General features: G+C 54.5%; 37 non-coding genes across 37 annotated transcripts; all 37 read right to left on the minus strand.

The window, feature by feature from the left end:
• Positions 1-293: 293 nt before the first annotated feature.
• Positions 294-375, minus strand: Trnal-uag. Its single transcript has one exon. It is a non-coding gene; the product is annotated as a tRNA-Leu (tRNA).
• A 747-nt stretch (positions 376-1,122) lies between these two features.
• On the minus strand, positions 1,123-1,194 carry Trnah-gug. Its single transcript has one exon. It is a non-coding gene; the product is annotated as a tRNA-His (tRNA).
• A 386-nt stretch (positions 1,195-1,580) lies between these two features.
• Trnae-cuc lies at positions 1,581-1,652 on the minus strand. Its single transcript has one exon. It is a non-coding gene; the product is annotated as a tRNA-Glu (tRNA).
• Positions 1,653-2,097: 445 nt separating this feature from the next.
• On the minus strand, positions 2,098-2,179 carry Trnal-uag. The gene has a single exon. It is a non-coding gene; the product is annotated as a tRNA-Leu (tRNA).
• Positions 2,180-2,926: 747 nt separating this feature from the next.
• Positions 2,927-2,998, minus strand: Trnah-gug. The gene has a single exon. It is a non-coding gene; the product is annotated as a tRNA-His (tRNA).
• A 386-nt stretch (positions 2,999-3,384) lies between these two features.
• Positions 3,385-3,456, minus strand: Trnae-cuc. The gene has a single exon. It is a non-coding gene; the product is annotated as a tRNA-Glu (tRNA).
• Positions 3,457-3,901: 445 nt separating this feature from the next.
• Trnal-uag lies at positions 3,902-3,983 on the minus strand. Its single transcript has one exon. It is a non-coding gene; the product is annotated as a tRNA-Leu (tRNA).
• A 747-nt stretch (positions 3,984-4,730) lies between these two features.
• Positions 4,731-4,802, minus strand: Trnah-gug. The gene has a single exon. It is a non-coding gene; the product is annotated as a tRNA-His (tRNA).
• A 386-nt stretch (positions 4,803-5,188) lies between these two features.
• Trnae-cuc lies at positions 5,189-5,260 on the minus strand. The gene has a single exon. It is a non-coding gene; the product is annotated as a tRNA-Glu (tRNA).
• A 445-nt stretch (positions 5,261-5,705) lies between these two features.
• Positions 5,706-5,787, minus strand: Trnal-uag. Its single transcript has one exon. It is a non-coding gene; the product is annotated as a tRNA-Leu (tRNA).
• Positions 5,788-6,534: 747 nt separating this feature from the next.
• Trnah-gug lies at positions 6,535-6,606 on the minus strand. Its single transcript has one exon. It is a non-coding gene; the product is annotated as a tRNA-His (tRNA).
• Positions 6,607-6,992: 386 nt separating this feature from the next.
• On the minus strand, positions 6,993-7,064 carry Trnae-cuc. The gene has a single exon. It is a non-coding gene; the product is annotated as a tRNA-Glu (tRNA).
• Positions 7,065-7,509: 445 nt separating this feature from the next.
• Trnal-uag lies at positions 7,510-7,591 on the minus strand. Its single transcript has one exon. It is a non-coding gene; the product is annotated as a tRNA-Leu (tRNA).
• A 747-nt stretch (positions 7,592-8,338) lies between these two features.
• Trnah-gug lies at positions 8,339-8,410 on the minus strand. Its single transcript has one exon. It is a non-coding gene; the product is annotated as a tRNA-His (tRNA).
• Positions 8,411-8,796: 386 nt separating this feature from the next.
• Positions 8,797-8,868, minus strand: Trnae-cuc. Its single transcript has one exon. It is a non-coding gene; the product is annotated as a tRNA-Glu (tRNA).
• Positions 8,869-9,313: 445 nt separating this feature from the next.
• Positions 9,314-9,395, minus strand: Trnal-uag. The gene has a single exon. It is a non-coding gene; the product is annotated as a tRNA-Leu (tRNA).
• A 747-nt stretch (positions 9,396-10,142) lies between these two features.
• On the minus strand, positions 10,143-10,214 carry Trnah-gug. The gene has a single exon. It is a non-coding gene; the product is annotated as a tRNA-His (tRNA).
• A 386-nt stretch (positions 10,215-10,600) lies between these two features.
• On the minus strand, positions 10,601-10,672 carry Trnae-cuc. The gene has a single exon. It is a non-coding gene; the product is annotated as a tRNA-Glu (tRNA).
• Positions 10,673-11,117: 445 nt separating this feature from the next.
• Trnal-uag lies at positions 11,118-11,199 on the minus strand. Its single transcript has one exon. It is a non-coding gene; the product is annotated as a tRNA-Leu (tRNA).
• A 747-nt stretch (positions 11,200-11,946) lies between these two features.
• On the minus strand, positions 11,947-12,018 carry Trnah-gug. The gene has a single exon. It is a non-coding gene; the product is annotated as a tRNA-His (tRNA).
• A 386-nt stretch (positions 12,019-12,404) lies between these two features.
• Trnae-cuc lies at positions 12,405-12,476 on the minus strand. The gene has a single exon. It is a non-coding gene; the product is annotated as a tRNA-Glu (tRNA).
• Positions 12,477-12,921: 445 nt separating this feature from the next.
• On the minus strand, positions 12,922-13,003 carry Trnal-uag. The gene has a single exon. It is a non-coding gene; the product is annotated as a tRNA-Leu (tRNA).
• A 747-nt stretch (positions 13,004-13,750) lies between these two features.
• Trnah-gug lies at positions 13,751-13,822 on the minus strand. Its single transcript has one exon. It is a non-coding gene; the product is annotated as a tRNA-His (tRNA).
• Positions 13,823-14,208: 386 nt separating this feature from the next.
• Trnae-cuc lies at positions 14,209-14,280 on the minus strand. Its single transcript has one exon. It is a non-coding gene; the product is annotated as a tRNA-Glu (tRNA).
• A 445-nt stretch (positions 14,281-14,725) lies between these two features.
• Positions 14,726-14,807, minus strand: Trnal-uag. Its single transcript has one exon. It is a non-coding gene; the product is annotated as a tRNA-Leu (tRNA).
• Positions 14,808-15,554: 747 nt separating this feature from the next.
• Trnah-gug lies at positions 15,555-15,626 on the minus strand. Its single transcript has one exon. It is a non-coding gene; the product is annotated as a tRNA-His (tRNA).
• A 386-nt stretch (positions 15,627-16,012) lies between these two features.
• On the minus strand, positions 16,013-16,084 carry Trnae-cuc. The gene has a single exon. It is a non-coding gene; the product is annotated as a tRNA-Glu (tRNA).
• Positions 16,085-16,529: 445 nt separating this feature from the next.
• Positions 16,530-16,611, minus strand: Trnal-uag. The gene has a single exon. It is a non-coding gene; the product is annotated as a tRNA-Leu (tRNA).
• Positions 16,612-17,358: 747 nt separating this feature from the next.
• Positions 17,359-17,430, minus strand: Trnah-gug. Its single transcript has one exon. It is a non-coding gene; the product is annotated as a tRNA-His (tRNA).
• A 386-nt stretch (positions 17,431-17,816) lies between these two features.
• Trnae-cuc lies at positions 17,817-17,888 on the minus strand. The gene has a single exon. It is a non-coding gene; the product is annotated as a tRNA-Glu (tRNA).
• A 445-nt stretch (positions 17,889-18,333) lies between these two features.
• On the minus strand, positions 18,334-18,415 carry Trnal-uag. The gene has a single exon. It is a non-coding gene; the product is annotated as a tRNA-Leu (tRNA).
• Positions 18,416-19,162: 747 nt separating this feature from the next.
• On the minus strand, positions 19,163-19,234 carry Trnah-gug. The gene has a single exon. It is a non-coding gene; the product is annotated as a tRNA-His (tRNA).
• Positions 19,235-19,620: 386 nt separating this feature from the next.
• Positions 19,621-19,692, minus strand: Trnae-cuc. Its single transcript has one exon. It is a non-coding gene; the product is annotated as a tRNA-Glu (tRNA).
• A 445-nt stretch (positions 19,693-20,137) lies between these two features.
• Positions 20,138-20,219, minus strand: Trnal-uag. Its single transcript has one exon. It is a non-coding gene; the product is annotated as a tRNA-Leu (tRNA).
• A 747-nt stretch (positions 20,220-20,966) lies between these two features.
• On the minus strand, positions 20,967-21,038 carry Trnah-gug. The gene has a single exon. It is a non-coding gene; the product is annotated as a tRNA-His (tRNA).
• Positions 21,039-21,424: 386 nt separating this feature from the next.
• Trnae-cuc lies at positions 21,425-21,496 on the minus strand. Its single transcript has one exon. It is a non-coding gene; the product is annotated as a tRNA-Glu (tRNA).
• A 445-nt stretch (positions 21,497-21,941) lies between these two features.
• Trnal-uag lies at positions 21,942-22,023 on the minus strand. The gene has a single exon. It is a non-coding gene; the product is annotated as a tRNA-Leu (tRNA).
• Between the last annotated feature and the right edge of the window lie 162 nt (positions 22,024-22,185).

A 22,185-nucleotide genomic window follows, 5' to 3' on the forward strand; every position in this document is an offset into this window, starting at 1 on the left:
CCTACAGATCCTGTCGTTGCACCACGCACTGTTCTACGACAATTCACCAAGCAGACGCTCACGCCTTGTTGTGCTGTTTCCTTTGCGGGCAATGAGTGCATCTGCCTTCGACACAGGAAACATTACACGTTCGGCAGCTGTGGGATTGGAACCCACGCCTCCGAAGAGAATGGTGCCTGAAACCAGCGCCTTAGACCGCTCGGCCACGCTACCTACACAACACGCGCGTCACAAGAGCTGCGTCCTACCCCACGAGGACACACCGCAACGGCACAAAAATGAGACGTAAAAAGTGGCAACGGTGGGATTCGAACCCACGCCTCCGGAGAGACTGGTGCCTAAAACCAGCGCCTTAGACCGCTCGGCCACGTTACCGTTGGATCAGCAGCGGCAAAACGTTTCGTTTGTACTACAAAGATCACTTCGAAATGGAAGTATCTTGGCAATCGCCGTGCCATGTATTTCCACTGCTCTCCCACTGGAAGCGTCTCTTTAGGCCATCCACAGCAAGAAAAAGCCGTGCCCGCCGTACGGTAGCGACGCCACTTGTCTGTAGCTGTCGCAGTTAAGGAGACAGCGTCAAGAGACGTTTTCGTGCCGTGACCAGGTTTCGAACCTGCGCTTTCCTTAACCACTAAAGTATCGTAGCTGTAACTGTCAGGCGGAGCTAGAATGCTCCATGTATCAAACATATGTGAGCTCAAGGAGGTTACACTTGAAGGAAAAGCGGCAGGTTAACGCGATCACATCAAAACCCCCGGCAGCTACGGGATTCGAAACCGCGCCTACAGAGAGACTGGTGCCTTAAACCAGCGCCTTAAAGCGCTCGGCCACGCTACATGCGCTGCTTGGTGCGCCAGTGTTCCTAGCATTTGTAGAAACAGTGCACGCCACAGCTTCCTGTTCTGCTGGGACTGGCTGCTCATCCATCGCACTTCAAACGACTGCCCTTTTCGACTACAGAGAGCAGCGGACGTCTGCGCTCTGGGAGGCGACATTACGTGTTGGGGATGAAGTGGTAGTGCTAACTGCGGCCTGCGGAACACGAGTGAAAAAATCAAGAGAGTACTGTCATTTCGAGTACTCGCCATTGCAACGGCAGCAAGGCAAAACTTTCAAAATTGCCGTGACCAGGATTCGAACCTGGGTTATTGCGGCCACAACGCAATGTCCTAACCACTAGACGATCACGGCCATGGCCACGGAGGCGCCCGCGAAGGCAGCTGGCTGCAATGCAAGTGGCGATACCCAGCAAAGCCTAGGCCAAGGTGTACGCCACAGCAGTGTCAGACACGGTCTCCATCACATGTATACGAGCAAATGAACGTGCCTGCGCTGTCAGGACTCTAACTACAGTGGTTAGCTGCATTCACCTCCGTGGCAATGTCTTGCAGTCCTCCAAGCCTCTTGACTACAGGTACCGGTATGTGGCTCGATAACAAGTGGATAGACGCCGCATCTCTCTCGCCGTCAGGTGTTGCCGCGAGTCATACTTAACGTAGCTTTCTGCACGCGTCAGCGTAGCGTCAGTCGAGCAAAGTCGAGACAAGTCGCATAGGAGGAGCAACAAAAACGCGCAATTCCGGTACCGGGAATCGAACCCGGGCCTCCTGGGTGAGAGCCAGGTATCCCAGCCACTAGACCACACCGGACAACGACGGCAGTGCTCTTTCCAGCGAACGCAGCAGCCGCCCACGGTTAACTGACGACAACTGTAAAAAATCCACTCTCTCGCGTTATAGAACGGCGTGCTCCGGACGCATTTCGTGGAGACGAACGCCAGCAATGATGAGAGCAAAAGGTGCCTACAAATCCTGTCGTTGCACCACGCACTGTTCTACGACAATTCACCAAGCAGACGCTCACGCCTTGTTGTGCTGTTTCCTTTGCGGGCAATGAGTGCATCTGCCTTCGACACAGGAAACATTACACGTTCGGCAGCTGTGGGATTGGAACCCACGCCTCCGAAGAGAATGGTGCCTGAAACCAGCGCCTTAGACCGCTCGGCCACGCTACCTACACAACACGCGCGTCACAAGAGCTGCGTCCTACCCCACGAGGACACACCGCAACGGCACAAAAATGAGACGTAAAAAGTGGCAACGGTGGGATTCGAACCCACGCCTCCGGAGAGACTGGTGCCTAAAACCAGCGCCTTAGACCGCTCGGCCACGTTACCGTTGGATCAGCAGCGGCAAAACGTTTCGTTTGTACTACAAAGATCACTTCGAAATGGAAGTATCTTGGCAATCGCCGTGCCATGTATTTCCACTGCTCTCCCACTGGAAGCGTCTCTTTAGGCCATCCACAGCAAGAAAAAGCCGTGCCCGCCGTACGGTAGCGACGCCACTTGTCTGTAGCTGTCGCAGTTAAGGAGACAGCGTCAAGAGACGTTTTCGTGCCGTGACCAGGTTTCGAACCTGCGCTTTCCTTAACCACTAAAGTATCGTAGCTGTAACTGTCAGGCGGAGCTAGAATGCTCCATGTATCAAACATATGTGAGCTCAAGGAGGTTACACTTGAAGGAAAAGCGGCAGGTTAACGCGATCACATCAAAACCCCCGGCAGCTACGGGATTCGAAACCGCGCCTACAGAGAGACTGGTGCCTTAAACCAGCGCCTTAAAGCGCTCGGCCACGCTACATGCGCTGCTTGGTGCGCCAGTGTTCCTAGCATTTGTAGAAACAGTGCACGCCACAGCTTCCTGTTCTGCTGGGACTGGCTGCTCATCCATCGCACTTCAAACGACTGCCCTTTTCGACTACAGAGAGCAGCGGACGTCTGCGCTCTGGGAGGCGACATTACGTGTTGGGGATGAAGTGGTAGTGCTAACTGCGGCCTGCGGAACACGAGTGAAAAAATCAAGAGAGTACTGTCATTTCGAGTACTCGCCATTGCAACGGCAGCAAGGCAAAACTTTCAAAATTGCCGTGACCAGGATTCGAACCTGGGTTATTGCGGCCACAACGCAATGTCCTAACCACTAGACGATCACGGCCATGGCCACGGAGGCGCCCGCGAAGGCAGCTGGCTGCAATGCAAGTGGCGATACCCAGCAAAGCCTAGGCCAAGGTGTACGCCACAGCAGTGTCAGACACGGTCTCCATCACATGTATACGAGCAAATGAACGTGCCTGCGCTGTCAGGACTCTAACTACAGTGGTTAGCTGCATTCACCTCCGTGGCAATGTCTTGCAGTCCTCCAAGCCTCTTGACTACAGGTACCGGTATGTGGCTCGATAACAAGTGGATAGACGCCGCATCTCTCTCGCCGTCAGGTGTTGCCGCGAGTCATACTTAACGTAGCTTTCTGCACGCGTCAGCGTAGCGTCAGTCGAGCAAAGTCGAGACAAGTCGCATAGGAGGAGCAACAAAAACGCGCAATTCCGGTACCGGGAATCGAACCCGGGCCTCCTGGGTGAGAGCCAGGTATCCCAGCCACTAGACCACACCGGACAACGACGGCAGTGCTCTTTCCAGCGAACGCAGCAGCCGCCCACGGTTAACTGACGACAACTGTAAAAAATCCACTCTCTCGCGTTATAGAACGGCGTGCTCCGGACGCATTTCGTGGAGACGAACGCCAGCAATGATGAGAGCAAAAGGTGCCTACAAATCCTGTCGTTGCACCACGCACTGTTCTACGACAATTCACCAAGCAGACGCTCACGCCTTGTTGTGCTGTTTCCTTTGCGGGCAATGAGTGCATCTGCCTTCGACACAGGAAACATTACACGTTCGGCAGCTGTGGGATTGGAACCCACGCCTCCGAAGAGAATGGTGCCTGAAACCAGCGCCTTAGACCGCTCGGCCACGCTACCTACACAACACGCGCGTCACAAGAGCTGCGTCCTACCCCACGAGGACACACCGCAACGGCACAAAAATGAGACGTAAAAAGTGGCAACGGTGGGATTCGAACCCACGCCTCCGGAGAGACTGGTGCCTAAAACCAGCGCCTTAGACCGCTCGGCCACGTTACCGTTGGATCAGCAGCGGCAAAACGTTTCGTTTGTACTACAAAGATCACTTCGAAATGGAAGTATCTTGGCAATCGCCGTGCCATGTATTTCCACTGCTCTCCCACTGGAAGCGTCTCTTTAGGCCATCCACAGCAAGAAAAAGCCGTGCCCGCCGTACGGTAGCGACGCCACTTGTCTGTAGCTGTCGCAGTTAAGGAGACAGCGTCAAGAGACGTTTTCGTGCCGTGACCAGGTTTCGAACCTGCGCTTTCCTTAACCACTAAAGTATCGTAGCTGTAACTGTCAGGCGGAGCTAGAATGCTCCATGTATCAAACATATGTGAGCTCAAGGAGGTTACACTTGAAGGAAAAGCGGCAGGTTAACGCGATCACATCAAAACCCCCGGCAGCTACGGGATTCGAAACCGCGCCTACAGAGAGACTGGTGCCTTAAACCAGCGCCTTAAAGCGCTCGGCCACGCTACATGCGCTGCTTGGTGCGCCAGTGTTCCTAGCATTTGTAGAAACAGTGCACGCCACAGCTTCCTGTTCTGCTGGGACTGGCTGCTCATCCATCGCACTTCAAACGACTGCCCTTTTCGACTACAGAGAGCAGCGGACGTCTGCGCTCTGGGAGGCGACATTACGTGTTGGGGATGAAGTGGTAGTGCTAACTGCGGCCTGCGGAACACGAGTGAAAAAATCAAGAGAGTACTGTCATTTCGAGTACTCGCCATTGCAACGGCAGCAAGGCAAAACTTTCAAAATTGCCGTGACCAGGATTCGAACCTGGGTTATTGCGGCCACAACGCAATGTCCTAACCACTAGACGATCACGGCCATGGCCACGGAGGCGCCCGCGAAGGCAGCTGGCTGCAATGCAAGTGGCGATACCCAGCAAAGCCTAGGCCAAGGTGTACGCCACAGCAGTGTCAGACACGGTCTCCATCACATGTATACGAGCAAATGAACGTGCCTGCGCTGTCAGGACTCTAACTACAGTGGTTAGCTGCATTCACCTCCGTGGCAATGTCTTGCAGTCCTCCAAGCCTCTTGACTACAGGTACCGGTATGTGGCTCGATAACAAGTGGATAGACGCCGCATCTCTCTCGCCGTCAGGTGTTGCCGCGAGTCATACTTAACGTAGCTTTCTGCACGCGTCAGCGTAGCGTCAGTCGAGCAAAGTCGAGACAAGTCGCATAGGAGGAGCAACAAAAACGCGCAATTCCGGTACCGGGAATCGAACCCGGGCCTCCTGGGTGAGAGCCAGGTATCCCAGCCACTAGACCACACCGGACAACGACGGCAGTGCTCTTTCCAGCGAACGCAGCAGCCGCCCACGGTTAACTGACGACAACTGTAAAAAATCCACTCTCTCGCGTTATAGAACGGCGTGCTCCGGACGCATTTCGTGGAGACGAACGCCAGCAATGATGAGAGCAAAAGGTGCCTACAAATCCTGTCGTTGCACCACGCACTGTTCTACGACAATTCACCAAGCAGACGCTCACGCCTTGTTGTGCTGTTTCCTTTGCGGGCAATGAGTGCATCTGCCTTCGACACAGGAAACATTACACGTTCGGCAGCTGTGGGATTGGAACCCACGCCTCCGAAGAGAATGGTGCCTGAAACCAGCGCCTTAGACCGCTCGGCCACGCTACCTACACAACACGCGCGTCACAAGAGCTGCGTCCTACCCCACGAGGACACACCGCAACGGCACAAAAATGAGACGTAAAAAGTGGCAACGGTGGGATTCGAACCCACGCCTCCGGAGAGACTGGTGCCTAAAACCAGCGCCTTAGACCGCTCGGCCACGTTACCGTTGGATCAGCAGCGGCAAAACGTTTCGTTTGTACTACAAAGATCACTTCGAAATGGAAGTATCTTGGCAATCGCCGTGCCATGTATTTCCACTGCTCTCCCACTGGAAGCGTCTCTTTAGGCCATCCACAGCAAGAAAAAGCCGTGCCCGCCGTACGGTAGCGACGCCACTTGTCTGTAGCTGTCGCAGTTAAGGAGACAGCGTCAAGAGACGTTTTCGTGCCGTGACCAGGTTTCGAACCTGCGCTTTCCTTAACCACTAAAGTATCGTAGCTGTAACTGTCAGGCGGAGCTAGAATGCTCCATGTATCAAACATATGTGAGCTCAAGGAGGTTACACTTGAAGGAAAAGCGGCAGGTTAACGCGATCACATCAAAACCCCCGGCAGCTACGGGATTCGAAACCGCGCCTACAGAGAGACTGGTGCCTTAAACCAGCGCCTTAAAGCGCTCGGCCACGCTACATGCGCTGCTTGGTGCGCCAGTGTTCCTAGCATTTGTAGAAACAGTGCACGCCACAGCTTCCTGTTCTGCTGGGACTGGCTGCTCATCCATCGCACTTCAAACGACTGCCCTTTTCGACTACAGAGAGCAGCGGACGTCTGCGCTCTGGGAGGCGACATTACGTGTTGGGGATGAAGTGGTAGTGCTAACTGCGGCCTGCGGAACACGAGTGAAAAAATCAAGAGAGTACTGTCATTTCGAGTACTCGCCATTGCAACGGCAGCAAGGCAAAACTTTCAAAATTGCCGTGACCAGGATTCGAACCTGGGTTATTGCGGTCACAACGCAATGTCCTAACCACTAGACGATCACGGCCATGGCCACGGAGGCGCCCGCGAAGGCAGCTGGCTGCAATGCAAGTGGCGATACCCAGCAAAGCCTAGGCCAAGGTGTACGCCACAGCAGTGTCAGACACGGTCTCCATCACATGTATACGAGCAAATGAACGTGCCTGCGCTGTCAGGACTCTAACTACAGTGGTTAGCTGCATTCACCTCCGTGGCAATGTCTTGCAGTCCTCCAAGCCTCTTGACTACAGGTACCGGTATGTGGCTCGATAACAAGTGGATAGACGCCGCATCTCTCTCGCCGTCAGGTGTTGCCGCGAGTCATACTTAACGTAGCTTTCTGCACGCGTCAGCGTAGCGTCAGTCGAGCAAAGTCGAGACAAGTCGCATAGGAGGAGCAACAAAAACGCGCAATTCCGGTACCGGGAATCGAACCCGGGCCTCCTGGGTGAGAGCCAGGTATCCCAGCCACTAGACCACACCGGACAACGACGGCAGTGCTCTTTCCAGCGAACGCAGCAGCCGCCCACGGTTAACTGACGACAACTGTAAAAAATCCACTCTCTCGCGTTATAGAACGGCGTGCTCCGGACGCATTTCGTGGAGACGAACGCCAGCAATGATGAGAGCAAAAGGTGCCTACAAATCCTGTCGTTGCACCACGCACTGTTCTACGACAATTCACCAAGCAGACGCTCACGCCTTGTTGTGCTGTTTCCTTTGCGGGCAATGAGTGCATCTGCCTTCGACACAGGAAACATTACACGTTCGGCAGCTGTGGGATTGGAACCCACGCCTCCGAAGAGAATGGTGCCTGAAACCAGCGCCTTAGACCGCTCGGCCACGCTACCTACACAACACGCGCGTCACAAGAGCTGCGTCCTACCCCACGAGGACACACCGCAACGGCACAAAAATGAGACGTAAAAAGTGGCAACGGTGGGATTCGAACCCACGCCTCCGGAGAGACTGGTGCCTAAAACCAGCGCCTTAGACCGCTCGGCCACGTTACCGTTGGATCAGCAGCGGCAAAACGTTTCGTTTGTACTACAAAGATCACTTCGAAATGGAAGTATCTTGGCAATCGCCGTGCCATGTATTTCCACTGCTCTCCCACTGGAAGCGTCTCTTTAGGCCATCCACAGCAAGAAAAAGCCGTGCCCGCCGTACGGTAGCGACGCCACTTGTCTGTAGCTGTCGCAGTTAAGGAGACAGCGTCAAGAGACGTTTTCGTGCCGTGACCAGGTTTCGAACCTGCGCTTTCCTTAACCACTAAAGTATCGTAGCTGTAACTGTCAGGCGGAGCTAGAATGCTCCATGTATCAAACATATGTGAGCTCAAGGAGGTTACACTTGAAGGAAAAGCGGCAGGTTAACGCGATCACATCAAAACCCCCGGCAGCTACGGGATTCGAAACCGCGCCTACAGAGAGACTGGTGCCTTAAACCAGCGCCTTAAAGCGCTCGGCCACGCTACATGCGCTGCTTGGTGCGCCAGTGTTCCTAGCATTTGTAGAAACAGTGCACGCCACAGCTTCCTGTTCTGCTGGGACTGGCTGCTCATCCATCGCACTTCAAACGACTGCCCTTTTCGACTACAGAGAGCAGCGGACGTCTGCGCTCTGGGAGGCGACATTACGTGTTGGGGATGAAGTGGTAGTGCTAACTGCGGCCTGCGGAACACGAGTGAAAAAATCAAGAGAGTACTGTCATTTCGAGTACTCGCCATTGCAACGGCAGCAAGGCAAAACTTTCAAAATTGCCGTGACCAGGATTCGAACCTGGGTTATTGCGGCCACAACGCAATGTCCTAACCACTAGACGATCACGGCCATGGCCACGGAGGCGCCCGCGAAGGCAGCTGGCTGCAATGCAAGTGGCGATACCCAGCAAAGCCTAGGCCAAGGTGTACGCCACAGCAGTGTCAGACACGGTCTCCATCACATGTATACGAGCAAATGAACGTGCCTGCGCTGTCAGGACTCTAACTACAGTGGTTAGCTGCATTCACCTCCGTGGCAATGTCTTGCAGTCCTCCAAGCCTCTTGACTACAGGTACCGGTATGTGGCTCGATAACAAGTGGATAGACGCCGCATCTCTCTCGCCGTCAGGTGTTGCCGCGAGTCATACTTAACGTAGCTTTCTGCACGCGTCAGCGTAGCGTCAGTCGAGCAAAGTCGAGACAAGTCGCATAGGAGGAGCAACAAAAACGCGCAATTCCGGTACCGGGAATCGAACCCGGGCCTCCTGGGTGAGAGCCAGGTATCCCAGCCACTAGACCACACCGGACAACGACGGCAGTGCTCTTTCCAGCGAACGCAGCAGCCGCCCACGGTTAACTGACGACAACTGTAAAAAATCCACTCTCTCGCGTTATAGAACGGCGTGCTCCGGACGCATTTCGTGGAGACGAACGCCAGCAATGATGAGAGCAAAAGGTGCCTACAAATCCTGTCGTTGCACCACGCACTGTTCTACGACAATTCACCAAGCAGACGCTCACGCCTTGTTGTGCTGTTTCCTTTGCGGGCAATGAGTGCATCTGCCTTCGACACAGGAAACATTACACGTTCGGCAGCTGTGGGATTGGAACCCACGCCTCCGAAGAGAATGGTGCCTGAAACCAGCGCCTTAGACCGCTCGGCCACGCTACCTACACAACACGCGCGTCACAAGAGCTGCGTCCTACCCCACGAGGACACACCGCAACGGCACAAAAATGAGACGTAAAAAGTGGCAACGGTGGGATTCGAACCCACGCCTCCGGAGAGACTGGTGCCTAAAACCAGCGCCTTAGACCGCTCGGCCACGTTACCGTTGGATCAGCAGCGGCAAAACGTTTCGTTTGTACTACAAAGATCACTTCGAAATGGAAGTATCTTGGCAATCGCCGTGCCATGTATTTCCACTGCTCTCCCACTGGAAGCGTCTCTTTAGGCCATCCACAGCAAGAAAAAGCCGTGCCCGCCGTACGGTAGCGACGCCACTTGTCTGTAGCTGTCGCAGTTAAGGAGACAGCGTCAAGAGACGTTTTCGTGCCGTGACCAGGTTTCGAACCTGCGCTTTCCTTAACCACTAAAGTATCGTAGCTGTAACTGTCAGGCGGAGCTAGAATGCTCCATGTATCAAACATATGTGAGCTCAAGGAGGTTACACTTGAAGGAAAAGCGGCAGGTTAACGCGATCACATCAAAACCCCCGGCAGCTACGGGATTCGAAACCGCGCCTACAGAGAGACTGGTGCCTTAAACCAGCGCCTTAAAGCGCTCGGCCACGCTACATGCGCTGCTTGGTGCGCCAGTGTTCCTAGCATTTGTAGAAACAGTGCACGCCACAGCTTCCTGTTCTGCTGGGACTGGCTGCTCATCCATCGCACTTCAAACGACTGCCCTTTTCGACTACAGAGAGCAGCGGACGTCTGCGCTCTGGGAGGCGACATTACGTGTTGGGGATGAAGTGGTAGTGCTAACTGCGGCCTGCGGAACACGAGTGAAAAAATCAAGAGAGTACTGTCATTTCGAGTACTCGCCATTGCAACGGCAGCAAGGCAAAACTTTCAAAATTGCCGTGACCAGGATTCGAACCTGGGTTATTGCGGCCACAACGCAATGTCCTAACCACTAGACGATCACGGCCATGGCCACGGAGGCGCCCGCGAAGGCAGCTGGCTGCAATGCAAGTGGCGATACCCAGCAAAGCCTAGGCCAAGGTGTACGCCACAGCAGTGTCAGACACGGTCTCCATCACATGTATACGAGCAAATGAACGTGCCTGCGCTGTCAGGACTCTAACTACAGTGGTTAGCTGCATTCACCTCCGTGGCAATGTCTTGCAGTCCTCCAAGCCTCTTGACTACAGGTACCGGTATGTGGCTCGATAACAAGTGGATAGACGCCGCATCTCTCTCGCCGTCAGGTGTTGCCGCGAGTCATACTTAACGTAGCTTTCTGCACGCGTCAGCGTAGCGTCAGTCGAGCAAAGTCGAGACAAGTCGCATAGGAGGAGCAACAAAAACGCGCAATTCCGGTACCGGGAATCGAACCCGGGCCTCCTGGGTGAGAGCCAGGTATCCCAGCCACTAGACCACACCGGACAACGACGGCAGTGCTCTTTCCAGCGAACGCAGCAGCCGCCCACGGTTAACTGACGACAACTGTAAAAAATCCACTCTCTCGCGTTATAGAACGGCGTGCTCCGGACGCATTTCGTGGAGACGAACGCCAGCAATGATGAGAGCAAAAGGTGCCTACAAATCCTGTCGTTGCACCACGCACTGTTCTACGACAATTCACCAAGCAGACGCTCACGCCTTGTTGTGCTGTTTCCTTTGCGGGCAATGAGTGCATCTGCCTTCGACACAGGAAACATTACACGTTCGGCAGCTGTGGGATTGGAACCCACGCCTCCGAAGAGAATGGTGCCTGAAACCAGCGCCTTAGACCGCTCGGCCACGCTACCTACACAACACGCGCGTCACAAGAGCTGCGTCCTACCCCACGAGGACACACCGCAACGGCACAAAAATGAGACGTAAAAAGTGGCAACGGTGGGATTCGAACCCACGCCTCCGGAGAGACTGGTGCCTAAAACCAGCGCCTTAGACCGCTCGGCCACGTTACCGTTGGATCAGCAGCGGCAAAACGTTTCGTTTGTACTACAAAGATCACTTCGAAATGGAAGTATCTTGGCAATCGCCGTGCCATGTATTTCCACTGCTCTCCCACTGGAAGCGTCTCTTTAGGCCATCCACAGCAAGAAAAAGCCGTGCCCGCCGTACGGTAGCGACGCCACTTGTCTGTAGCTGTCGCAGTTAAGGAGACAGCGTCAAGAGACGTTTTCGTGCCGTGACCAGGTTTCGAACCTGCGCTTTCCTTAACCACTAAAGTATCGTAGCTGTAACTGTCAGGCGGAGCTAGAATGCTCCATGTATCAAACATATGTGAGCTCAAGGAGGTTACACTTGAAGGAAAAGCGGCAGGTTAACGCGATCACATCAAAACCCCCGGCAGCTACGGGATTCGAAACCGCGCCTACAGAGAGACTGGTGCCTTAAACCAGCGCCTTAAAGCGCTCGGCCACGCTACATGCGCTGCTTGGTGCGCCAGTGTTCCTAGCATTTGTAGAAACAGTGCACGCCACAGCTTCCTGTTCTGCTGGGACTGGCTGCTCATCCATCGCACTTCAAACGACTGCCCTTTTCGACTACAGAGAGCAGCGGACGTCTGCGCTCTGGGAGGCGACATTACGTGTTGGGGATGAAGTGGTAGTGCTAACTGCGGCCTGCGGAACACGAGTGAAAAAATCAAGAGAGTACTGTCATTTCGAGTACTCGCCATTGCAACGGCAGCAAGGCAAAACTTTCAAAATTGCCGTGACCAGGATTCGAACCTGGGTTATTGCGGCCACAACGCAATGTCCTAACCACTAGACGATCACGGCCATGGCCACGGAGGCGCCCACGGAGGCAGCTGGCTGCAATGCAAGTGGCGATACCCAGCAAAGCCTAGGCCAAGGTGTACGCCACAGCAGTGTCAGACACGGTCTCCATCACATGTATACGAGCAAATGAACGTGCCTGCGCTGTCAGGACTCTAACTACAGTGGTTAGCTGCATTCACCTCCGTGGCAATGTCTTGCAGTCCTCCAAGCCTCTTGACTACAGGTACCGGTATGTGGCTCGATAACAAGTGGATAGACGCCGCATCTCTCTCGCCGTCAGGTGTTGCCGCGAGTCATACTTAACGTAGCTTTCTGCACGCGTCAGCGTAGCGTCAGTCGAGCAAAGTCGAGACAAGTCGCATAGGAGGAGCAACAAAAACGCGCAATTCCGGTACCGGGAATCGAACCCGGGCCTCCTGGGTGAGAGCCAGGTATCCTAGCCACTGGACCACACCGGACAACGACGGCAGTGCTCTTTCCAGCGAACGCAGCAGCCGCCCACGGTTAACTGACGACAACTGTAAAAAATCCACTCTCTCGCGTTATAGAACGGCGTGCTCCGGACGCATTTCGTGGAGACGAACGCCAGCAATGATGAGAGCAAAAGGTGCCTACAAATCCTGTCGTTGCACCACGCACTGTTCTACGACAATTCACCAAGCAGACGCTCACGCCTTGTTGTGCTGTTTCCTTTGCGGGCAATGAGTGCATCTGCCTTCGACACAGGAAACATTACACGTTCGGCAGCTGTGGGATTGGAACCCACGCCTCCGAAGAGAATGGTGCCTGAAACCAGCGCCTTAGACCGCTCGGCCACGCTACCTACACAACACGCGCGTCACAAGAGCTGCGTCCTACCCCACGAGGACACACCGCAACGGCACAAAAATGAGACGTAAAAAGTGGCAACGGTGGGATTCGAACCCACGCCTCCGGAGAGACTGGTGCCTAAAACCAGCGCCTTAGACCGCTCGGCCACGTTACCGTTGGATCAGCAGCGGCAAAACGTTTCGTTTGTACTACAAAGATCACTTCGAAATGGAAGTATCTTGGCAATCGCCGTGCCATGTATTTCCACTGCTCTCCCACTGGAAGCGTCTCTTTAGGCCATCCACAGCAAGAAAAAGCCGTGCCCGCCGTACGGTAGCGACGCCACTTGTCTGTAGCTGTCGCAGTTAAGGAGACAGCGTCAAGAGACGTTTTCGTGCCGTGACCAGGTTTCGAACCTGCGCTTTCCTTAACCACTAAAGTATCGTAGCTGTAACTGTCAGGCGGAGCTAGAATGCTCCATGTATCAAACATATGTGAGCTCAAGGAGGTTACACTTGAAGGAAAAGCGGCAGGTTAACGCGATCACATCAAAACCCCCGGCAGCTACGGGATTCGAAACCGCGCCTACAGAGAGACTGGTGCCTTAAACCAGCGCCTTAAAGCGCTCGGCCACGCTACATGCGCTGCTTGGTGCGCCAGTGTTCCTAGCATTTGTAGAAACAGTGCACGCCACAGCTTCCTGTTCTGCTGGGACTGGCTGCTCATCCATCGCACTTCAAACGACTGCCCTTTTCGACTACAGAGAGCAGCGGACGTCTGCGCTCTGGGAGGCGACATTACGTGTTGGGGATGAAGTGGTAGTGCTAACTGCGGCCTGCGGAACACGAGTGAAAAAATCAAGAGAGTACTGTCATTTCGAGTACTCGCCATTGCAACGGCAGCAAGGCAAAACTTTCAAAATTGCCGTGACCAGGATTCGAACCTGGGTTATTGCGGCCACAACGCAATGTCCTAACCACTAGACGATCACGGCCATGGCCACGGAGGCGCCCACGGAGGCAGCTGGCTGCAATGCAAGTGGCGATACCCAGCAAAGCCTAGGCCAAGGTGTACGCCACAGCAGTGTCAGACACGGTCTCCATCACATGTATACGAGCAAATGAACGTGCCTGCGCTGTCAGGACTCTAACTACAGTGGTTAGCTGCATTCACCTCCGTGGCAATGTCTTGCAGTCCTCCAAGCCTCTTGACTACAGGTACCGGTATGTGGCTCGATAACAAGTGGATAGACGCCGCATCTCTCTCGCCGTCAGGTGTTGCCGCGAGTCATACTTAACGTAGCTTTCTGCACGCGTCAGCGTAGCGTCAGTCGAGCAAAGTCGAGACAAGTCGCATAGGAGGAGCAACAAAAACGCGCAATTCCGGTACCGGGAATCGAACCCGGGCCTCCTGGGTGAGAGCCAGGTATCCTAGCCACTGGACCACACCGGACAACGACGGCAGTGCTCTTTCCAGCGAACGCAGCAGCCGCCCACGGTTAACTGACGACAACTGTAAAAAATCCACTCTCTCGCGTTATAGAACGGCGTGCTCCGGACGCATTTCGTGGAGACGAACGCCAGCAATGATGAGAGCAAAAGGTGCCTACAAATCCTGTCGTTGCACCACGCACTGTTCTACGACAATTCACCAAGCAGACGCTCACGCCTTGTTGTGCTGTTTCCTTTGCGGGCAATGAGTGCATCTGCCTTCGACACAGGAAACATTACACGTTCGGCAGCTGTGGGATTGGAACCCACGCCTCCGAAGAGAATGGTGCCTGAAACCAGCGCCTTAGACCGCTCGGCCACGCTACCTACACAACACGCGCGTCACAAGAGCTGCGTCCTACCCCACGAGGACACACCGCAACGGCACAAAAATGAGACGTAAAAAGTGGCAACGGTGGGATTCGAACCCACGCCTCCGGAGAGACTGGTGCCTAAAACCAGCGCCTTAGACCGCTCGGCCACGTTACCGTTGGATCAGCAGCGGCAAAACGTTTCGTTTGTACTACAAAGATCACTTCGAAATGGAAGTATCTTGGCAATCGCCGTGCCATGTATTTCCACTGCTCTCCCACTGGAAGCGTCTCTTTAGGCCATCCACAGCAAGAAAAAGCCGTGCCCGCCGTACGGTAGCGACGCCACTTGTCTGTAGCTGTCGCAGTTAAGGAGACAGCGTCAAGAGACGTTTTCGTGCCGTGACCAGGTTTCGAACCTGCGCTTTCCTTAACCACTAAAGTATCGTAGCTGTAACTGTCAGGCGGAGCTAGAATGCTCCATGTATCAAACATATGTGAGCTCAAGGAGGTTACACTTGAAGGAAAAGCGGCAGGTTAACGCGATCACATCAAAACCCCCGGCAGCTACGGGATTCGAAACCGCGCCTACAGAGAGACTGGTGCCTTAAACCAGCGCCTTAAAGCGCTCGGCCACGCTACATGCGCTGCTTGGTGCGCCAGTGTTCCTAGCATTTGTAGAAACAGTGCACGCCACAGCTTCCTGTTCTGCTGGGACTGGCTGCTCATCCATCGCACTTCAAACGACTGCCCTTTTCGACTACAGAGAGCAGCGGACGTCTGCGCTCTGGGAGGCGACATTACGTGTTGGGGATGAAGTGGTAGTGCTAACTGCGGCCTGCGGAACACGAGTGAAAAAATCAAGAGAGTACTGTCATTTCGAGTACTCGCCATTGCAACGGCAGCAAGGCAAAACTTTCAAAATTGCCGTGACCAGGATTCGAACCTGGGTTATTGCGGCCACAACGCAATGTCCTAACCACTAGACGATCACGGCCATGGCCACGGAGGCGCCCGCGAAGGCAGCTGGCTGCAATGCAAGTGGCGATACCCAGCAAAGCCTAGGCCAAGGTGTACGCCACAGCAGTGTCAGACACGGTCTCCATCACATGTATACGAGCAAATGAACGTGCCTGCGCTGTCAGGACTCTAACTACAGTGGTTAGCTGCATTCACCTCCGTGGCAATGTCTTGCAGTCCTCCAAGCCTCTTGACTACAGGTACCGGTATGTGGCTCGATAACAAGTGGATAGACGCCGCATCTCTCTCGCCGTCAGGTGTTGCCGCGAGTCATACTTAACGTAGCTTTCTGCACGCGTCAGCGTAGCGTCAGTCGAGCAAAGTCGAGACAAGTCGCATAGGAGGAGCAACAAAAACGCGCAATTCCGGTACCGGGAATCGAACCCGGGCCTCCTGGGTGAGAGCCAGGTATCCTAGCCACTAGACCACACCGGACAACGACGGCAGTGCTCTTTCCAGCGAACGCAGCAGCCGCCCACGGTTAACTGACGACAACTGTAAAAAATCCACTCTCTCGCGTTATAGAACGGCGTGCTCCGGACGCATTTCGTGGAGACGAACGCCAGCAATGATGAGAGCAAAAGGTGCCTACAAATCCTGTCGTTGCACCACGCACTGTTCTACGACAATTCACCAAGCAGACGCTCACGCCTTGTTGTGCTGTTTCCTTTGCGGGCAATGAGTGCATCTGCCTTCGACACAGGAAACATTACACGTTCGGCAGCTGTGGGATTGGAACCCACGCCTCCGAAGAGAATGGTGCCTGAAACCAGCGCCTTAGACCGCTCGGCCACGGTACCTACACAACACGCGCGTCACAAGAGCTGCGTCCTACCCCACGAGGACACACCGCAACGGCACAAAAATGAGACGTAAAAAGTGGCAACGGTGGGATTCGAACCCACGCCTCCGGAGAGACTGGTGCCTAAAACCAGCGCCTTAGACCGCTCGGCCACGTTACCGTTGGATCAGCAGCGGCAAAACGTTTCGTTTGTACTACAAAGATCACTTCGAAATGGAAGTATCTTGGCAATCGCCGTGCCATGTATTTCCACTGCTCTCCCACTGGAAGCGTCTCTTTAGGCCATCCACAGCAAGAAAAAGCCGTGCCCGCCGTACGGTAGCGACGCCACTTGTCTGTAGCTGTCGCAGTTAAGGAGACAGCGTCAAGAGACGTTTTCGTGCCGTGACCAGGTTTCGAACCTGCGCTTTCCTTAACCACTAAAGTATCGTAGCTGTAACTGTCAGGCGGAGCTAGAATGCTCCATGTATCAAACATATGTGAGCTCAAGGAGGTTACACTTGAAGGAAAAGCGGCAGGTTAACGCGATCACATCAAAACCCCCGGCAGCTACGGGATTCGAAACCGCGCCTACAGAGAGACTGGTGCCTTAAACCAGCGCCTTAAAGCGCTCGGCCACGCTACATGCGCTGCTTGGTGCGCCAGTGTTCCTAGCATTTGTAGAAACAGTGCACGCCACAGCTTCCTGTTCTGCTGGGACTGGCTGCTCATCCATCGCACTTCAAACGACTGCCCTTTTCGACTACAGAGAGCAGCGGACGCCTGCGCTCTGGGAGGCGACATTACGTGTTGGGGATGAAGTGGTAGTGCTAACTGCGGCCTGCGGAACACGAGTGAAAAAATCAAGAGAGTACTGTCATTTCGAGTACTCGCCATTGCAACGGCAGCAAGGCAAAACTTTCAAAATTGCCGTGACCAGGATTCGAACCTGGGTTATTGCGGCCACAACGCAATGTCCTAACCACTAGACGATCACGGCCATGGCCACGGAGGCGCCCGCGAAGGCAGCTGGCTGCAATGCAAGTGGCGATACCCAGCAAAGCCTAGGCCAAGGTGTACGCCACAGCAGTGTCAGACACGGTCTCCATCACATGTATACGAGCAAATGAACGTGCCTGCGCTGTCAGGACTCTAACTACAGTGGTTAGCTGCATTCACCTCCGTGGCAATGTCTTGCAGTCCTCCAAGCCTCTTGACTACAGGTACCGGTATGTGGCTCGATAACAAGTGGATAGACGCCGCATCTCTCTCGCCGTCAGGTGTTGCCGCGAGTCATACTTAACGTAGCTTTCTGCACGCGTCAGCGTAGCGTCAGTCGAGCAAAGTCGAGACAAGTCGCATAGGAGGAGCAACAAAAACGCGCAATTCCGGTACCGGGAATCGAACCCGGGCCTCCTGGGTGAGAGCCAGGTATCCCAGCCACTAGACCACACCGGACAACGACGGCAGTGCTCTTTCCAGCGAACGCAGCAGCCGCCCACGGTTAACTGACGACAACTGTAAAAAATCCACTCTCTCGCGTTATAGAACGGCGTGCTCCGGACGCATTTCGTGGAGACGAACGCCAGCAATGATGAGAGCAAAAGGTGCCTACAAATCCTGTCGTTGCACCACGCACTGTTCTACGACAATTCACCAAGCAGACGCTCACGCCTTGTTGTGCTGTTTCCTTTGCGGGCAATGAGTGCATCTGCCTTCGACACAGGAAACATTACACGTTCGGCAGCTGTGGGATTGGAACCCACGCCTCCGAAGAGAATGGTGCCTGAAACCAGCGCCTTAGACCGCTCGGCCACGCTACCTACACAACACGCGCGTCACAAGAGCTGCGTCCTACCCCACGAGGACACACCGCAACGGCACAAAAATGAGACGTAAAAAGTGGCAACGGTGGGATTCGAACCCACGCCTCCGGAGAGACTGGTGCCTAAAACCAGCGCCTTAGACCGCTCGGCCACGTTACCGTTGGATCAGCAGCGGCAAAACGTTTCGTTTGTACTACAAAGATCACTTCGAAATGGAAGTATCTTGGCAATCGCCGTGCCATGTATTTCCACTGCTCTCCCACTGGAAGCGTCTCTTTAGGCCATCCACAGCAAGAAAAAGCCGTGCCCGCCGTACGGTAGCGACGCCACTTGTCTGTAGCTGTCGCAGTTAAGGAGACAGCGTCAAGAGACGTTTTCGTGCCGTGACCAGGTTTCGAACCTGCGCTTTCCTTAACCACTAAAGTATCGTAGCTGTAACTGTCAGGCGGAGCTAGAATGCTCCATGTATCAAACATATGTGAGCTCAAGGAGGTTACACTTGAAGGAAAAGCGGCAGGTTAACGCGATCACATCAAAACCCCCGGCAGCTACGGGATTCGAAACCGCGCCTACAGAGAGACTGGTGCCTTAAACCAGCGCCTTAAAGCGCTCGGCCACGCTACATGCGCTGCTTGGTGCGCCAGTGTTCCTAGCATTTGTAGAAACAGTGCACGCCACAGCTTCCTGTTCTGCTGGGACTGGCTGCTCATCCATCGCACTTCAAACGACTGCCCTTTTCGACTACAGAGAGCAGCGGACGTCTGCGCTCTGGGAGGCGACATTACGTGTTGGGGATGAAGTGGTAGTGCTAACTGCGGCCTGCGGAACACGAGTGAAAAAATCAAGAGAGTACTGTCATTTCGAGTACTCGCCATTGCAACGGCAGCAAGGCAAAACTTTCAAAATTGCCGTGACCAGGATTCGAACCTGGGTTATTGCGGCCACAACGCAATGTCCTAACCACTAGACGATCACGGCCATGGCCACGGAGGCGCCCACGGAGGCAGCTGGCTGCAATGCAAGTGGCGATACCCAGCAAAGCCTAGGCCAAGGTGTACGCCACAGCAGTGTCAGACACGGTCTCCATCACATGTATACGAGCAAATGAACGTGCCTGCGCTGTCAGGACTCTAACTACAGTGGTTAGCTGCATTCACCTCCGTGGCAATGTCTTGCAGTCCTCCAAGCCTCTTGACTACAGGTACCGGTATGTGGCTCGATAACAAGTGGATAGACGCCGCATCTCTCTCGCCGTCAGGTGTTGCCGCGAGTCATACTTAACGTAGCTTTCTGCACGCGTCAGCGTAGCGTCAGTCGAGCAAAGTCGAGACAAGTCGCATAGGAGGAGCAACAAAAACGCGCAATTCCGGTACCGGGAATCGAACCCGGGCCTCCTGGGTGAGAGCCAGGTATCCTAGCCACTGGACCACACCGGACAACGACGGCAGTGCTCTTTCCAGCGAACGCAGCAGCCGCCCACGGTTAACTGACGACAACTGTAAAAAATCCACTCTCTCGCGTTATAGAACGGCGTGCTCCGGACGCATTTCGTGGAGACGAACGCCAGCAATGATGAGAGCAAAAGGTGCCTACAAATCCTGTCGTTGCACCACGCACTGTTCTACGACAATTCACCAAGCAGACGCTCACGCCTTGTTGTGCTGTTTCCTTTGCGGGCAATGAGTGCATCTGCCTTCGACACAGGAAACATTACACGTTCGGCAGCTGTGGGATTGGAACCCACGCCTCCGAAGAGAATGGTGCCTGAAACCAGCGCCTTAGACCGCTCGGCCACGCTACCTACACAACACGCGCGTCACAAGAGCTGCGTCCTACCCCACGAGGACACACCGCAACGGCACAAAAATGAGACGTAAAAAGTGGCAACGGTGGGATTCGAACCCACGCCTCCGGAGAGACTGGTGCCTAAAACCAGCGCCTTAGACCGCTCGGCCACGTTACCGTTGGATCAGCAGCGGCAAAACGTTTCGTTTGTACTACAAAGATCACTTCGAAATGGAAGTATCTTGGCAATCGCCGTGCCATGTATTTCCACTGCTCTCCCACTGGAAGCGTCTCTTTAGGCCATCCACAGCAAGAAAAAGCCGTGCCCGCCGTACGGTAGCGACGCCACTTGTCTGTAGCTGTCGCAGTTAAGGAGACAGCGTCAAGAGACGTTTTCGTGCCGTGACCAGGTTTCGAACCTGCGCTTTCCTTAACCACTAAAGTATCGTAGCTGTAACTGTCAGGCGGAGCTAGAATGCTCCATGTATCAAACATATGTGAGCTCAAGGAGGTTACACTTGAAGGAAAAGCGGCAGGTTAACGCGATCACATCAAAACCCCCGGCAGCTACGGGATTCGAAACCGCGCCTACAGAGAGACTGGTGCCTTAAACCAGCGCCTTAAAGCGCTCGGCCACGCTACATGCGCTGCTTGGTGCGCCAGTGTTCCTAGCATTTGTAGAAACAGTGCACGCCACAGCTTCCTGTTCTGCTGGGACTGGCTGCTCATCCATCGCACTTCAAACGACTGCCCTTTTCGACTACAGAGAGCAGCGGACGTCTGCGCTCTGGGAGGCGACATTACGTGTTGGGGATGAAGTGGTAGTGCTAACTGCGGCCTGCGGAACACGAGTGAAAAAATCAAGAGAGTACTGTCATTTCGAGTACTCGCCATTGCAACGGCAGCAAGGCAAAACTTTCAAAATTGCCGTGACCAGGATTCGAACCTGGGTTATTGCGGCCACAACGCAATGTCCTAACCACTAGACGATCACGGCCATGGCCACGGAGGCGCCCGCGAAGGCAGCTGGCTGCAATGCAAGTGGCGATACCCAGCAAAGCCTAGGCCAAGGTGTACGCCACAGCAGTGTCAGACACGGTCTCCATCACATGTATACGAGCAAATGAACGTGCCTGCGCTGTCAGGACTCTAACTACAGTGGTTAGCTGCATTCACCTCCGTGGCAATGTCTTGCAGTCCTCCAAGCCTCTTGACTACAGGTACCGGTATGTGGCTCGATAACAAGTGGATAGACGCCGCATCTCTCTCGCCGTCAGGTGTTGCCGCGAGTCATACTTAACGTAGCTTTCTGCACGCGTCAGCGTAGCGTCAGTCGAGCAAAGTCGAGACAAGTCGCATAGGAGGAGCAACAAAAACGCGCAATTCCGGTACCGGGAATCGAACCCGGGCCTCCTGGGTGAGAGCCAGGTATCCTAGCCACTAGACCACACCGGACAACGACGGCAGTGCTCTTTCCAGCGAACGCAGCAGCCGCCCACGGTTAACTGACGACAACTGTAAAAAATCCACTCTCTCGCGTTATAGAACGGCGTGCTCCGGACGCATTTCGTGGAGACGAACGCCAGCAATGATGAGAGCAAAAGGTGCCTACAAATCCTGTCGTTGCACCACGCACTGTTCTACGACAATTCACCAAGCAGACGCTCACGCCTTGTTGTGCTGTTTCCTTTGCGGGCAATGAGTGCATCTGCCTTCGACACAGGAAACATTACACGTTCGGCAGCTGTGGGATTGGAACCCACGCCTCCGAAGAGAATGGTGCCTGAAACCAGCGCCTTAGACCGCTCGGCCACGCTACCTACACAACACGCGCGTCACAAGAGCTGCGTCCTACCCCACGAGGACACACCGCAACGGCACAAAAATGAGACGTAAAAAGTGGCAACGGTGGGATTCGAACCCACGCCTCCGGAGAGACTGGTGCCTAAAACCAGCGCCTTAGACCGCTCGGCCACGTTACCGTTGGATCAGCAGCGGCAAAACGTTTCGTTTGTACTACAAAGATCACTTCGAAATGGAAGTATCTTGGCAATCGCCGTGCCATGTATTTCCACTGCTCTCCCACTGGAAGCGTCTCTTTAGGCCATCCACAGCAAGAAAAAGCCGTGCCCGCCGTACGGTAG

This window comes from Schistocerca piceifrons, unplaced genomic scaffold (genome assembly GCF_021461385.2).
Source record: "Schistocerca piceifrons isolate TAMUIC-IGC-003096 unplaced genomic scaffold, iqSchPice1.1 HiC_scaffold_690, whole genome shotgun sequence".
NCBI lineage: Eukaryota > Metazoa > Arthropoda > Insecta > Orthoptera > Acrididae > Schistocerca > Schistocerca piceifrons.